General features: G+C 39.9%; 1 protein-coding gene across 4 annotated transcripts in view; it reads right to left on the bottom strand.

Annotated features, from left to right (window-relative positions):
* The window catches only part of NRIP1 (nuclear receptor interacting protein 1), a 97,776-nt gene that overhangs the window by 28,134 nt on the left and 52,380 nt on the right, over positions 1-17,262 (bottom strand). Inside the window, exon 2 of one of the 4 annotated variants that reach the window (XM_084628456.1) lies at positions 7,325-7,523. The exons of 2 other annotated variants lie outside the window; for them this stretch is intronic. The gene's annotated coding sequence lies outside the window, so the exon portion shown is untranslated. Of the gene's footprint in view, positions 1-5,914; positions 6,035-7,324; positions 7,524-17,262 lie in introns of those variants that run through there. One more of the 4 variants, XM_084628457.1, reaches the window with a different exon arrangement.

Genomic DNA, 17,262 nt, shown 5'->3' with positions numbered 1-17,262 from the left:
GCACTGGGATATGCAAATAAGCATTGTACAAATCTAGTGACGCCAATAAATCCCTTCTTCAGTAAATCCTTTCCTTCTCTCCTCTACTGTGTGATTAGTTGCTGCCCATTTTGATCAAATTTTATCTAGTTAGTTTTTTTCATGTGAAGTTGGTTCAGCCACCTTTAATCTCAGTGATACATCTCAGATGACACAACCAGAGAAACTGCACATGTAAATACAGAACTGCAAACAGATTCCATTATTCTCAAGTTATCCCATGGTGGGACACAGAAGGAACTTCAACTTTATATGATAGCCTCTACTTACTATTTATAAAAAATGTTCATCCAGTGCAGTTTCCTGCAACTCTTCCATGAAATTATTTTCTTTGCCAAATGATAGCCACAGGAGTAAACATACACACTGAGAAAAATTCTCTAGATTAATTCGAACATTCTTAGCAGTCTACTTCTCTTCAACTGAAGGCACAAGAGGCATGAAAAAAAGATGTTACTTTCCTCCACTTAGGTGAAGTGATGCCAGAAAGCCTTAACTATGAGAAAAAGATTTTGACAATAATACAGTATGTCTCTTTCTCTGCAAAAGAAATCCAAAAACAAAACAACCCTGCTGTGATCGTTGCTTATGACACTGATCACAATTGTTTTACTCTTATCTTATGCACTTATCTTAAGTGTGTTGTATTAGCTGGTTATCTTGCATCATATATTTAAATTGTAGGCTCTGTGAGCAAGGGAATGTCTTTTTGTAATTTATTTGTACAAAGTCTGACAGTCTGGGCTTGATCCCTGATTGGGGTCTCCAGATACTACCAATAAACAGTAATAGCTACACACATGGTCCTCATCACAGCAGTATCAGAGTACTTCACAAACATCACTGAACATATCACCACAACTACCCTTTGAGGTCGAGCAGTGCTATTATCTCCACTTTACAGGTGGGGAACTGAGATAGAGGAAGATTAAAACGACCGGACCGGCCCAAGGTCACCCATGACCTCTGTTGCAGACTTGGGAACGGGACACAGATCTACTGAGTTTCAGTCAAGCACTTTAATTACAAGACTATCCTTCCTCCCCACTGATAGGTGCATACGGGGTGAAAACGTCACATCTGTTTAGTATCAGAAAATAGTGTATAACAGTTTATCTCCTCATCTATCCAGGATTGCAGGGGGAGACTGCAGTTACATGACTTGGAATAGACCCAGGACATTATAATAAATATCCTGATCTGACAACAAACAATGGGGGGTCTTTAATGACCCAATCGAGTCCAGATCTAGGTTTTACACATCAGACAGCATATACAGCAGTAGCATACTGCACAACTCTACGCAGGGCAACTGGTCCAATACTGAATTGGCCACATCCTGGGGCAGGGACACTACTTCCTGCAGCACCCTAATTTTCCCTCAGAGATTCTCCCACCCTGGCTCAGCGTGGCCAAGCAAGGACCTGGCCCAAAGCCTTCCTGGCTTGTGAGAGCTGATGGGACAGCAGTACAGCTTCAGAAGACAGAATTTTGAAGCTAGTCATTGGTCCACTGTCTTGCTCCACATAGTCCTACTGAACTATGTATCAATACCGACTAATTTCTAAACGCAATGAATCCCTGTAGTTTTGGAATAAATCTCTCTCTCTCACACACACACACGTACGTTACTTGTTACTCCCTCCCACAAAAATCCATTTTTTTTTAAATTGGTCATACGGCTTCTACTCGCCACTTGATCTGGATCACCTGGAGTGCTTCTGGGAGTGGCTTGATTAGGCAGAGGAGAAGCACATGGGGGAGGCCTTGATGGGCCATAGTGGAAAGGGACCTGATCTGAAGAAGCCAGATGATAAGACTACCTGATTTTTTTCCTTCACATTTAACAGCTTTGCTAATTCAGATCCAGGTTCTGGAACACTTCCTCACACAAAGTTGTATCTCACTCTGTAAGGAGCCCATTGATTTCACTGGGGCTGATAGCAGGAAGAAAAAAGATACTACTCTGTGACGGGGCAGCAGAATCTAACCTTCAGAAATTAATCATCCCATGGGTATCGTGGAAGCCAAAGCATAGAAAGAATTTGTATTTTTTAATCAAACAATATTAACTTTAAATGTGTGTTTTATTAAACTCTAGCAAAACTTCACCTATGGATAAAGAAATTGGTAAAACAGGCTTCAACAACACAAACATTCTTGTTTGGTCTTGAAAAAAAAAAAGTGTGGCATTTTCTGAAGAGTGTTTTAATGTCTCTGTTGCTGGACCCCTTTACAAGTAGAATTTGTAGGCCCCTTACATGGCTTTTATCGCTTTAATGAAAGAAAACATTTAGAAAGGAATGCACCAAGTGCACGCCACTGGTTTAAAAAAAGCAAATACCAGAAGAAACTTCGGAATGGGAGAGGAGAAGGGGAAGCCCCAGACTTTGGTTCTGCTATCGGTCATTACTTATTATGGCTCAAATGGAAGAAAAGCATATTGAGAGTGAAGAAAAAAAAAATAGTTTGGAACTTTTGCATCCTTTAAGCACCAAAACTACTACTTAGAGAATAAGCTATTTCTAGATTTGCAAATGCTTTCATAATAATACATAAACAAAGACAAATACAAACATAGGCGTCTGTGGCCATTTACACAATGTGGCCTTGTCTACACTAGAAAATTTATCATTTTTTAGCAGTGGGGCAACACAGGAACTACAAGTATAGACAAAGCTCAGTTGTTTTTACCACTGTCATAAAAGCCTTTTACTGTTGCCAACTCTCCAGGATTGTCCTGGAGTCTCAGGAATTAAATATTATGTCATGTGATGAAACCTCCAGGAATATGTTCTACCAAAAATTGACAACTCTAAAGCCTGCAGATAATCTACACTAAGAAATTTTGTGTGTTTAAGTCCATAAAATGAGAGAGGACCCCAGGCTTGCTCCCCACCATCCAGATCATACTGCATGATCAAATATGATAAATTTTATGTTTAAACTAAAGTTAGTTAATTCAGAATGGATACAGCATCCAACAATTTGAAATAAGGCAAACAATATGAGAATTAATTGCAGTGGGAGTTAGGCACCTACATGCCTTAAAAATCTGGCCCTAGGTTTCAAAATAGAGAATATTTGTAACACCTGTATTTTTCAGGGAAGAATTACCTAGCATAATAGATGCAACAATTCCCCCAAAGAGTTTTAGCAATAGTCTCAGTTCAGTACATGGGGACATTAATTACACAACTGCCTCTAGCATTAATGTGAATTGAGCAGCTGCAGATACAACAACAAGATTATATTAATTGTTTACACACATTTCCATTTGCTTCGGAAAGTTATGCAACAGGTCAACTTCCTCTGTTCTTTGTGCTGAAACATGGTAACAGAAGGGAAAGGGATGGAAATGGGGAACAGAAGTTTCACAATCTTGACTTGGGCATGCATAACACCCGTTGGAAGATGCATGAACTGTAATCCTCTCCCTTCCATTTCCATGATTGAATACTGCATTTACAGGCAACTCTGCATATTTTTAAAAGATATCTTTATGTATCTGAAGGGCAGGCTATACTAGATAGGTCCACACTGGACTCACTACTGATCTTGGCAACCTGTAAAGTCAGTAAAATCAGCACTTTGATTTAAAAAGCCCAGATGCAAAAGATACAGTCACAAAATCCATTCCAGGCCAAGTTTTCCCACCACATTAACAGCAAAAGGAAATAGTTTTCAAACATATTAACATATTATATTGTACATCGAAAGTTTAAATTCTATAGATGTAGTCCTACATTCCAATTAAAAAACAAATCCACACCCCATCCTAAGCATACAGATTGTTCTGGATCCCATGACAGGTCATTTAGCATGAAAAGTGATGAACACTAAGGAAGATTTTGCCTTTAAAAACAAAAACATCTTCCTTCCTCTTGAACACAGAATATATACTATACCAAAAGCAGTGCTTATCCAAAAATAAAATAAAATAAATTATACATATATTTGGAATAGTCAGAAAAATCTTTGCTGGTAGAGTTTTCAAGGTCTGACATGATTTTAATCTGAAATTTTCTTTTCCTCTATCATTTATTTAAAGTCATAGGTTGATTTATTTATGAAGGAAAGTTATTTGCATTGAAATACTGTATTATTGCCCTGTATTTGTCTAACAAATGTATTCCTCCAAACTCAAAGCAAAACAGCTTTTCAATAACTGGTTAAAAATAGCTAAAAGTCATTGCAGAATGGAATAAGCTTTAAGTAAGAATTAACCAATTCTAAGGTGTTGTAGTAATTAAATATTGATTTTTTAAAACTCTTGTAAATTTGGTCAGTTTCTTTTAACTTATGGTTTGAATGTAAAGAACCTGTGTAACTGTTTTTTTATTTTATTACAAAACATGTTTTTTATTGCTTTAAATTGACTACAAAAGGTGCTGGGAAAGAGAACATCCCATTCACAGAGTACTTTCCTTGTATAAATTAGTTTAGACTAAATAGTTTTAATTTCATTATGTGTTACTTAAATACAAACCATCACACTTAATTACAAACCATCACATCATATTGCCACTAGGTCCATGCCTCTTGAAGAAATTTTTAGTTTTCGAAGGGTCTATATGATAAATAACTTACACCCATAAGGCTACGTTCACACTCTTTGCAAGCTGTAAAATATAAACTCAAGGGTACTCTTGTATAAACATATTGCACATCTATAAAGTGTTAATCTTAAATCTACAAGGCCATATGATGAAAGTAACTATTGTAATGCATGTCAATACTTCAGCATTTGGCATCTTTTAGGTCCCTGGTTTCCTTAAAGCAGATTGTTTACTTGTCGTCATCTACTGGAACAACGTGTAGAGGGACAGTTTTAAAAGCCTCTCTCTGATAACTTGTATCTAGTGATAAAAAAAAAAAAAATCAGCAAAGATAGATTTTCATTTCCCCATCAAGTTATTAGATTGGGTTTGCATCAAGATTTAAATGTCCTGGACAAGTCTTCCACCTGTCCTAAACTTAACTGGTTGAGACTGTTTGCATTACAAGGGCAGAAATACTTCAAATGTGGCCACAAACATCCAAACAATCACTAATAAAACAACTTCAGCAATGTTAAGAATGGAGCACTGAGTACAGCTCAATATGAAGCAGCCTGAATCTTTTTAACAGATTGTTCTACACTTCCCATCAAACATACAATTGACATCAGCACAGCATCTAAAAAAAAAAACAAAAAAAACCCCACACCCAGAGAATCAACTAGGTAAAGTCTGTAACTGACATAGCAAATGAACAGCACTAACCTACATTTAAAAAAAAAAAAAAAAAGGTACAAATGTCTATGCAAATGAAAATAAACTACAGAGCACAAATACTACACAAGACTTTTTCCTAAGCCTTGCTCTAGTATAATATTAAACAGTATCATATACCCTATAATATATTCCTCTTGCTTTTCCTCCCTCTGCAGCACCAATACATTGGGCCAGTTCAATAAAAGGAGGGGGGGGGGGGAGAACCCATACTCAGCAGTTAACTAGAACAACAAAATCAATAGTCACATCTTAGATTTTTCCCCATTCATTTGGATATTAAAAAAACCTCAACCTGGAATTGCATCTGTGCAGGCATGTTGCAACCAGTGACAAAGATTTGTGTCACTCAGCGCTATATGTGAGTTTTTATCATCAATCTGGTTATGTTACCAGTGAAGTACACAGCAAATTTGTCTTATTAGAATGGGCTTAGTTGATTGTAGTAAACAAAGCTGCAGACTCAATGCTCTCACAAACTTTCATTCATTCATTTCTTGTTCTTTACTTAAGCTTACAGCATGTGCCACAGAAAGAGCTGAATGTTAAATATGCCTGGAGTGTCACAATACGTAATACAATAAAACAGATTACAACCATACCTTTCTTTCACAGCAGTATTGCCAAGCACAGGTACACTGTAGCAATCAATTTGTTCTGCAGACAGTAAGGCTTTCATAGAATGCTAATGTAAAAATCTCTTTTCTTTCTCCTTTGACTTGACTCCCCAGTGCCTGGGTCCCGACCAATACAAGGAAGAGGGCGGAATGTCTTCTGCTGAGATAACCACAACTACTAATCAAGTATACGTGTACAAGGGCACAGGATTAAACCTCCACCAGGCTTGACTCAGGCACTGAGAGGCGCTAAACACATGCATAGCAAGGTCAGAATTAAACATGCACACGGACGCGTCTACTTGAGTGAACTATTCATCACACTTTACCACTGACGGCTTTTTACTTCAGGGGAGTAAAATTACATCCTGGTGAACTGATGAGATTTAGACATAAGAGCATCCAACAACAATTTTGTTTTCCTTGAAATGAGAACTAGTGAACCCTGCTCTCTGTAGTGAAAGGCTGACTGTTTCAGAAACAAAATGTATATGGCAAACTGTTCTGAAGAAGATAAAATGGAATTATGCCATTAAGTTTAACACACATTTAATGTACTTTGGGGGAATTTTCTTTCTAAACTATTTATCTTTAATTTTTAGCATAATCAATCTATCTATGTAAGAATAAGAATTTCACTTTTGTCTAACATTGCAAAAGTCAAACAAGCTGTTCATTTACCTTGAAGTTTATTAGCATAGCAAAGTAACATCCAGATGCTCTCAAATATTGTCAGCAGTACTCATAACATATTTTCAAAATCATTTAATAGGTTTTTATTGGCTGGCATAGTTGGATATTGCATTACTCCCTTAAAATGGGCATGGCATTACCTTAGTCACATAGCCCTAAAGCTACTTTAAAAGTTCTCCTTTAAACATTCGTTTATTTTACTTTCCTTCCTTTCTTTTAAACTATTATAATATTTTACCACTACATGATATGAACACATATATAAACAAATATTTTTATTATAAATACGTGGGTGTGCACATCCGCACATTGTAAATTACTGAATCACCACCATACAAAGTCTGGAAAGAGAAATGTTAAAATTTAACAGCAGTTTATATCCCCTTTAATTTTGCCTAGCTGCATTTGCTTTTTGGTATTTCTTTAGCAGTAAAACCGAGTATGTACGCACATTTATAAAATACATCAAGGCCACCACTATAAAACATTATTAACACGGCTTAACGAATATTGCTTCTCCTGTGGGATCTGTATTAAGAAGAAATAAATGTAAAAATACTCAAACACAACTCTGATGTTACCATTTGGTACTTTACCACCTTTAAAATTAACAAAATACTTTTGAAACATCAGTGGCTTCAATGAGATATAAAAAAAGAGAAGCATAATCAATACAGATGAGTTTGTCCTTGACATACTGACCGTGTCATCAGGCTATTGTCATGTGATATCATGTCATTTCCCCACCTGGCTCATGACCTTGTCCTTTAAATGACCCAAAGCTTCCCTCAAGTAGCAGGAGGCCCCTCCCCGCAGTCTCAGCAAGGTCGAATGGGTCAGCATGTCCTCATCTATAATCCACCACCATTTGTCAGCAGGGAGGCTGGAGGAGGCAGGCTTGCTACAAGGGGAGAATGCCCAATTAGGCAGCTGTCACACAAAGCATAGGCTGCAAAATTATCCCCTGTCAAAAGAAAGAGCAGCTGCGGGTGCCAATTACAGCAACCTTTCAACCCTTTAGGTACTGGAAACTACACAGAAGTAAATGAAGTACAATTAGTGATAACAAATCGATGAATTAGGACAGTAAATTAGAAGTTACTAGCAGGTGAGCTTAGGTCTCACATAATGTTAAGGGCATACTACACCCCAGGCAAGGGCAAGAATGTACAGATTTTACACAGTGTATCAGTTTTCTTCTATCCGTTTTTCTTGCATGAAGTCTGTTTTCCTCCATCATTTTATTCTTACATGCCTGCTGCCATAGAGCAAGTGCAGAATGCGGTGGGGGAGGGGAGGGAACCCAAGAAGAAAAGAAGTTGCATTTCCTACTCTTACCCTTTCATCTGGGTAAAGGCTGAGTTTCACTTCTCATAGGGAGGTCCCCACCAAGAGCAAGCACAATTTATCTATGCTAAGAGTTAATTTCAGCCTGACATTTAATGTTCACAGCATCTGACATTCTACATTGAGGAGGTTTGTCCAGAAAGACCAGAACAACAATCCAAATTATAAATCCTCCATGTGTTATTTCATTTACATTTGAAAGCCCTTAAATCTCTATTTGAAGTGTCAACAACTGTGTTACACTTCAGATTAAGGGGGAAATATTTCTCCTTATTTCAGTTCTCCTTGAGGCAGCAACTGTGTATAAGCACAAAGAATGCTATCAGTCACGTTACTCCATGTTTGTTGGCAAAAAATTTCTTACCTCATGTATAATATTTTTAAAAAGTTGGTAAACTGCCTAACTAACTTAAGTTCGTGGTTTAAGAGGACAGCAATTTGCAGCTGTGCATGAAAGCCAGGCTCTACAGGACACTAAATACTCATCCTTTCCTTCTCCTCCTCTCAAGTCTATTACAACAGCATTATAGTAAATTTTTGGGCTATCTTTTGAGCTATTTCCTACCCTACGGTCAAAAGGAAAAAAAGTAGGGGGTTAAGGAAGGGAGGAAGAAAGAAAAAAAGGACAGAAAAAATATTGATGACCAATATAAAGCACCCCAGCACACTGTTAACAGTACTGAATCAGTATTTTGCACACGTATTTTGGACCAAACACAAAATCCAATAAAAAATTCCTATTCCAAGACATGTTATGTATTGTGCAAAAAAATTGAGTTTTAAGTTTAACTGCAGTTAGCTCTTTTTTATATTACAAATGAGCACTCTCTCCCTCCTCTCAAATATATCTTCCACAGGGCTTCTCCTTCATAATATTTTTTAGTGGTAGGGGAACTAGTCCAAATTTCTTAAGTTAACAGTTTTGAACACAAAAAGTCAAAACATTTATATACATACACTGAGAACCAGTTAAAAGAATAATACAGCAGCAGGAATGAATTCACTGATCTTTCAGAAAAAGTTTTATACTCTTGTTCTATAGCCATGAGTAGCATTTCAGGGTAAAAAGAAAATAAGTTCCCTGACTTTTATAGTTCAGATACAGATCATCATTATATGCACATTATTGTCTTATTTGTAAATAGATGGATAATGTTCATTTAATAGCAATTAGAATATTTCTCATGAAGTTTGACATTTCTTTTTGAGTAACACATGGAAATCGCAGCGCAGTGAAAGAGTTAATGTCTTTAGAATTCAGTTTCCATCATACTTGGGTGACTCTCTCTTTAAATAATTTAAATCCTCTCCATCAACTACAAAGCTGTTTTGAAGCCATTTAGCTTTGTTCTTTACATGTGTTCTAATTAAGAAATGACCTTGTCATCACACACACCAGAAATCCTGGATTATTTCCTACAGCAAAAATCCACGAAGCCAAAAAACAGAAAGGAACACTTCTTCCTTTAGTGAGGAACTGAGGAAGTTGTTGGTTGGCTGGCTGAATGCTGAAGCAGTTTCACCGCATAATTTTGTTGTTGAATGTCACAGGGCGGGTTAGTGTGACCTTGAGCTGCATCAGCAGCACAGCAAGGGTCGAGATGCCTGCAGGCGCCCTTGTACTGGATTTGCAAGACAAAACCTTCAAACTGGCTGAAGGACATCTTAAATCTCTTCAAAGGTTTTCCGTACTAATCTGGGCTGCTCTTAGCAGGATCTGTGCCAGTGTGAGAGGCAAAATTAAAACCAAGGTCTTTGACAGAATATTGTCTCCTCTTAACCCTTCTCATGCAGAAGGCATCGTAGTGTAGGCATTCTAAAGACAGTTTAATAAGCAACAGATGCACACAGTTTAACCAGCTGCATTCCTTCAAAATTATGTAAGCAAGCATGCGCTAAGGATGGTACGGTTATTAACAGTGAATATTCAGCAACCCCACTACACAGCATTCCCCTCCCCCCTCCTTAAACCTGAACTATGTTATTTTTCTGCTGCTCTTATATTTATTACAGGACACTGCAGTAACAATCTTATTCTCTCTGGGCCCAATCTTAAGAATTCAATGGGAGCAGAGGGTGCTCAGCACCTCAGAATCTGGCAACCCTATATAGTCATGAAGGGCCTGATTCTCTTACAGTGGGAAAAGAGGCCCCCTTCCACAAGGACGGTGGAGGTGGGTAGTAGGTGAACTGCATGCAACAAAAATGTTTTTCTTCTCAGCCACCTTGTGCATTTGAGTACATACAGGGAAAGGCTGATTAAGACTTAAGGACTTGCAAGGTAGTAAGGAATCACTCAAGTAGGGGATGTCTACATGTGACAAGCCTGGTAGAGCTGGGAAGTGTACTTGGAGTAGACAAGAACAGTCAGCCTGCCTCAGTTTCACCAGGTTATCTGGCTGATGGCTCCCTTCAATTGGCTGACAAATAGGAGTTGTATTCACCAAGTGAATTTGTCAGTGTCATTTAAGAACTATCAACACTCTTACTAAAAAGAAGCATATTATTCAGAGATGTGTTTCTGCACAGAATCCTCTACTTCATTTTTTATCTGAAGAAATAAAAATGTTCTAGGTACCCCCCCAAAAAATAAATAAATAAAAGGCAGCTTTCTGTATCAGCGGATAGAAAACTACCTGGACTTTGGTGTATGTAAATGGAAAAAAAATGGCTTAACCACATAACCTACCTCACATTACAATGGCTGATTTGGTCAACAGTAACAATACAACTGTTGTAGGAAATTACAAGTAAAGCTGGGTCAAAAACAGACTCATCGTAGTTGTGAGAAATCACCATGACACTTTAGAAATGCCTTTTAACATTTACAACGTATAGGCCAGACAAGTCCTTGGGGAAGGAGAATTGGAAAAGGAGCCCACTAACAGCAGAGGGTGCTCCAGTTCTTCACCGGCTATGCACTTACAGTTTAATTTAATCTGCTATTGTACATTGTCTTTTAAAGTACTTGGCTCTACTATAGACAAGAAAGATATTTAAGTTTACTGAAAAGATAATATTGCTTTGGCAATTCTATCACAACTGTTACAGCACTACCCATCTACTGCTAAAATGGGCTCAATTGGTCACTCCTGTGAATGACAACTCTTCTCACAAAACAGCCTACTTCAACAGTCTGTTTTCAGATAAATATGAAGGAACTGTCAACATTTATCACCACAGAGGGAAGCTACACAGTGTGAAACACCTCATAGATCTCCCAAGTTTCAAATGTACTTATTTTGTTTGGGTGAAGTGCCACTATATTCATTGCTGTCAGAGGAGCCCCTAAGGATCACTGGCAGTTGGGCATGAGCACTTCCCAGACATGTGACTGTGGCCAGATTGGGGAATAAATGGTGGCATAAGATTGCCTTTGCAACCCTTCCCCATTTAGGGCCCTGCAGAAAGCACAGCTTGGCCAGAGCCAAGGATTAGGCCCACTGAATTTCTGCATTAACTCCTTCTGTGTCCTTTGTGCATTAGAAGAACACACAGGCAGCAAACACAGGTGAAAAAGAACTACTGGGTCATCAAGTCTAAATTATCTCACTGCCATTGCAAGACTGTTTTCTACACTTCATTTTTTAGTAATCTTTCTATTTTAACATTCATTAGGCAGGGACTAGGAGAGAATCCCTTAAGTCTATGTATTATAAGTCCCTCTAGAAGAAAGTACTATGATGCCTTTTATACCATAAGTATGCAGTGAAATGTAGTGCAGCATAAGTGGCCTCCCAAATTTTTCCTTCATGTAATTGAACTACACACAGTGGAGGCAGAAATCTTACTAGTTCCCCGACTATCGCCACCAAGTGTTGTGAAGCTCCTCAAAACAAAAACAAAAATGTGTTGCAATGACCTGGCTGAACAGGGTGCGTTAAAGACGCAATGAAAGCTTTTAAGTCAGGCAACAGATGCTGCCAAGTTTGACAGAGAATGTAGTCATGCCAAACCCAGGAGCCAGAAAACAAAATGCAAGTTAATAGCTTCATTCTGGAGTTTTAGCACTCCAGTGAGAACGTCCAAAATCGGAATGTCTTTAGAACATCAAACAAGAGGTGGAATGCCTACATACACATACAGCACCTATATGCACATACCAAGAGTTACGGTGTGGCACTCTACACCCATATGCATGGAATTCAACCATACAGATACATTTATCCATCACAACTGTACCAAGTCAGGCAATCGGTCACTGGGCCTAAAATCTGTCATGCTTTGTCTCTGCAGAGGAACACCTTGTTCCAGAAAGTAGGATTCTTGTTGATCCACTTGGTTCTTCCCCCCACCTCGATCTGCTTTGTGATATTAGGCAAGACTATCATTGTGTATCCATGCATCATCCTTAATTCTGGCATTTTCTAATGGCTGAGTTCTTGATTTTGCAGCCATTTAACATTCTTTAAACATGGATGATTGTGTGTGCTGTCTATAATACACACATGAACACCCTCCCCTTTCTCCCCCCACCCCAGTTAATCAACCAAAAAGGAGATAGGGATTGTGGAACTCTCATCACAATTTATCCTCCTCTCAATTGGAACTCTACCAACTACAGAATTAAATCTATAAAAGCTAAAGTTCCCCTTTGTAAGCCACTGCACACTCTCATTTGAGATCCGCCCTATCAAAAAATGAACAATTTAAAAATTGTACTATGACCATGACATGGATCCTGTTGCACTGTGCAGTCTCAAACACTGTTCTTACTATCATAGTTCAGCACTGCATATTAGTCTTCCACAAAGACAACAGCCACACATCATGCTGCTCACTATCAAACATCCTTTCACAGGTTTTAAAAGTCATAATGCAGACAACAGTGATAAATTTGGTGGGGTGGGGTTTGCTTTACAAAAAAGAAAAATCAGCTTTTCTAATTATGTGCCTTACAGACAATAGAAACAAAACACCTCCAAAAATGACTGAAGGATAAGAGACCAAGCTTATTTAGCTGCATGAGCACAGAAAGCTTTTACAGTAAACTTCTAATAAACACTTAATAGCTACTATGAGGATGCACATAATCCTTAGTAATAGAGGTAATGTCAGTTATTGTTGCTGCTTTAAGCTTGAATTTGTTTTTAGTAAACAGAGCATTATTGATTAAAAGTTGTAAAGATAGTTGTGAACCATTTGAAATAGATAGAAAAAGAAAAAGCATTTTTAACAGAAACAGCAGAATTTGGACTTTAGCGTAACAATTTAAAACAAGCAACTTATCTGGGCTAAAGTCTTTGGATAACATCCATGTGCTTTTGTAGCCCCTCATCCCTCCACCCTTTTTTGTGGAGGGGTGGTGGTGGTAGAGTGTTAGTAGAAATGTACACATTGTTTGAATCATGGCCCCTACTGAGCCCCATGGGTCTGCACCAGCGGGTCTCAACCTGCAGCCCATGAGCTGCTTGCAGCCCAATCAGCACAGTGCTGCGGCCCATGTGACATCCTCAGGGCCATACAGGTAGTACAGGATGTAGCCCACAATGGTAAATAGGTTGAGAACCACTGCACCAACCACCTCCAAAAAGGCGTTTTGCCAGAAGAGGGCAGATTTAAATTTGCACTTGGGGCTTTCATGGTGTCCCCCTGGTGAGATATATTCAATTGAATCATTTCTTACACATGTTGCTACATCTCCACAGTTAGCATCACCATTTTTAGGGCTTTACTGGCTGATTAGACAGACACATGGACCTCACAATTACTTACACGGGCCTCATGATCATAGCAGCTTTGCACACATTAATGAATGTGTTTCCAGCTCATACAAGGACTTAAGCATTTGCTTACCTGTATGTAGGTGAGCACTCCCACAAGTGTCAATGAGGACTTACTAGCTTACAGTTAAGCAAGTGCTTGAGTTTTTTGCTAAAGCAGGGCCTTAACCCTTAATGCAGATTTTTCACATAGCTTCACTGGTTTACGTTAGTAAAATACAAAAGCACCACCACCTGTCAAGGGTTTCTCCTCATGGTCATTGTAAATATTCACAAGCATAGCTTTCTGGCTGTGTGCACAGCAGAGATGCACTTTTTAAAAAAAAAAAAAAAAAAAAAAAAATCTAAGAAAGATGTCTAAACTTTTTTTTAAAGAAATATTGAAAAACATCTTTTAAAATTGTGTTTGCTCTGCTCTCCCCTGCAGCCCCTTGTATGAGGCCTTGCTCAGCAAGTCTCGCAATATGAAACCTTGCAAGTCTCTATGATAGATGTCTCTCCCACTTAAAAAAAAAAAAATAAAAAATTCTGTCACTCCCCCACACACTCACACTCCTTGTAACAGAGAAGATCTGGTTTTGGGAAAGAAAAACCCAACATCTGATTGTTAAATATTAACTATCAAAAATAGTTTTAGCAGTACCTGACTGCCCAAATGAATATCAGAAACTTGAAGAAAAGTAATTTCTTAAATTGCATTACCCAAGCTTACATTTTAAAAAGACCGAAATAAATTGCTACCCTGAGGACACCTGACATGCTGTTATTACTCATATACCCACCATACAGTGGGACACTAGTGTCACTATAACGGGGAATCTATGAAACTGGAACATTAAATCCTGAACATTCACTATGTCTACTATGGTTGTCTTTACAATACTTTGCAATTGCCTTTGAAAACCAAGTAACTTGATTTCTTTCTGTAATGTATTCCCCCTAGATAGTCCCTGTGCAAAATACAGAGAAGCCCAGTGAATACAGAATGGAGATAAAATTATTTAGTCATGAAATGCAAAGACTGGAAATGTTTGGTGGGTGACCGTTTTATGTATTTTTTTAAATTTGGTATTCTATGTCCTTTAGGATAAGAAGTAAGAGTCTTGAGAACCGGACAGGCATAGTGAATCAATAAATCATGAGTGCACAGCTCCAGCAACGATCAACAGCAATACCGATGCCACAGGTCCAGCGTATGGTAAGCATGGGAGTAACAACAGAGGTGCCAAATGGTAACTGAAGAGTTTACTGTGATTCCTGGTGACAATATTCATTAGGGAATTCAGGTGTCATTTTTCCCTCAAATGCGCTTCAGTTCATCTTTAGCCATTCCTATTCCTGTATTATATAATAATTTAAGCTTGTAGTGCCAGTGCTCATCTCCAGACAGCCGATGGCTTTTACTCAACAAAATTATGAACTTCTTTCTTGCAGAGTGTGCCAAAGTGCATCTAAAAGGCAAAAGGTCTTGCCCTTATTTTATTGATTTTGCACTTTGAACCGTTTGAAGCAAGTTTCAAGGGCTTTTGGCTTGATTCCGCCATGCAACTTTGTCCTTAGTTAGCTCGATACTGAGTCAGTGGATCTCACACCCAAATTATTTAAACTGCACACAGCTAAGGCTAAGATTTAGTCACAGGTATTTTTAGTAAAAGTCATGGACAGGTCATAGGCAATAAACAAGAATTCACAGCCAGTGACCTGGCCATGACTTTTACTCTATAAATACCCCTGACTAAAACTTAGCAGCTCCTGGGGCTGACTGCTAGACCCTTCACTGGCTGCGGGGGCTGATTGCCTCCAGCCACACCTGCTCCAAGGCCCCGGGGACCCCTGCTTCGTCCCGGGACTACTGGCCCCGGGGAGCACCCGTTACTCAGGCACTCCCCAGGGCCAGCCACCCCAGGACTGCCTGAGCAGTGTCTGGCGTGGCTGGCCGCGGGGTGCCTGAGTAGCTGGCCCTGGGGCCAGTTGCTCTGGCAGCCCTGGGACCAGCTGAACTGGCCATTGCAGCTGTGAAAGTCTCAGGGGTCATGGAAAGTCATGGAATCCATGACAGAATCACAGCCTTACACATAGCCAACTACAGCTAAGAATTTTAACGTTATTAGGCATCTTCATTCAACCTTAAAAAAAAAACAACACAAAACACACAAGTGGTTACTTATCTAATATTCACCTTAGTTCTGGAAATGTAGCCTCCACTCCATACAATATCCAATCCAATCCTCCTTCCATTCACATAATTGAGAATCTTAGTGGGAGCAGAAGCTGGTAGTTAGGACTCAATCCAACTCTCAGTGCAGTCAGTTAGTTGAAAGGTTACAATTGATTACCATGGAAGAGGGGTCATGGCATTGATGATTAGCCCCACTCTAGGCTTTCTTGCATTGCTGTTGTCCACCTCCTATTCAGCGACATATATTCTAGCTTACAATACACATCGGACTACTTCAAGTATTTGTCTTACAAAGATTTATAGCAGCCCAAGCTATATACAAATTAGGGAACTAAATGGGACATACTAGGTGCTGCCTACTAGATCTGAGGTCTTCTCTACCAAGCTGGTACAGGTGCTCAAAGATGTTCAACCATTGTTATAGTATAGGGGTGGGCAAACTTTTTCACCTGAGGGCCACATCTGGGTATAAAAATTGTATGGCAGGCCATGAATGCTCATGAAATTGGGGGTTGGAGTGTGGGCTTTGGGGTAGGGCCAGAAGTGAGGAATTCAAGGCATGGGAGGGGGTTGAGGTGCCGGGGAGGGGGTGTGAGAACTCTGGCTGGGGGTGTGGGCTCTAGTATGGGGCTGCAGATGAGGGGTTTGGGGTGCAGGAGGGTGCTTCAGACTGGGACTGAGGAGTTCGGGAGGGGGTTCAGGGCTGGAGTATGTGTGAGGGGGAGCGGGGGCATGCACTCAACTCAGGGCAGTGCTTACCTCAAGCACCTCCTGGAAGCAGCATCATGTCGCTCTATGCGGAGGTGCAGCCAGGCGGCTCTGTGCGCTGCCCCGTCCAGAGGCGCCACCCCTGCAGCTCCTAGAAGCAGTGGCATGCCCCCCCCAACAGTTCCTATGTGAAGGCACAGCACCAGGTGCTTCCCTGGAGCCAGCCGCCTGAGCAGCAGCTGGTGCAGCTGGCCCCGGGGCAGCCTCCAAGACCATTGCTCTGGTGCTCCTCAGGGCTGTCCCTGGGACTGCCTGAGCAGTGGCCAATGGGAGCTGCGGGGGCGGCACTTGGGGTGGGTGCAGCGTGTGGAGAGCCCCCTGGCTGCCACTACATGTTGGAGCTGGAGTGGGACATGCCGCTGCTTCCGGGAGACAGGCAGCAAGCCACCAACCCTGACCCCTCTCCCCGATGGGAGCTTGAGGACCGAATTAAAAGGCCTGATGGGCTAGATGCGACCTGTAGTTTGCCCACCCCTGTTAAGTAGATCCTCAACCCCAAAATAAAAGGTTTATAAAGAATAATCTCAAAATAACATTCTTAAGTCATATTTTCTTTAACCTTTCACTAAAGCTGTGTGTATGAAGAAGTATTACTAGAAGGGTTGCGCACTTGTGATTACAAA

Source organism: Lepidochelys olivacea, assembly GCF_965140295.1.
Source record: "Lepidochelys olivacea isolate rLepOli2 genome assembly, chromosome: 1".
Lineage (NCBI taxonomy): Eukaryota > Metazoa > Chordata > Testudines > Cheloniidae > Lepidochelys > Lepidochelys olivacea.
The sequence above is the reverse complement of the archived record's forward strand: the minus strand, read 5'-3'. Positions and strand labels throughout refer to the sequence as shown.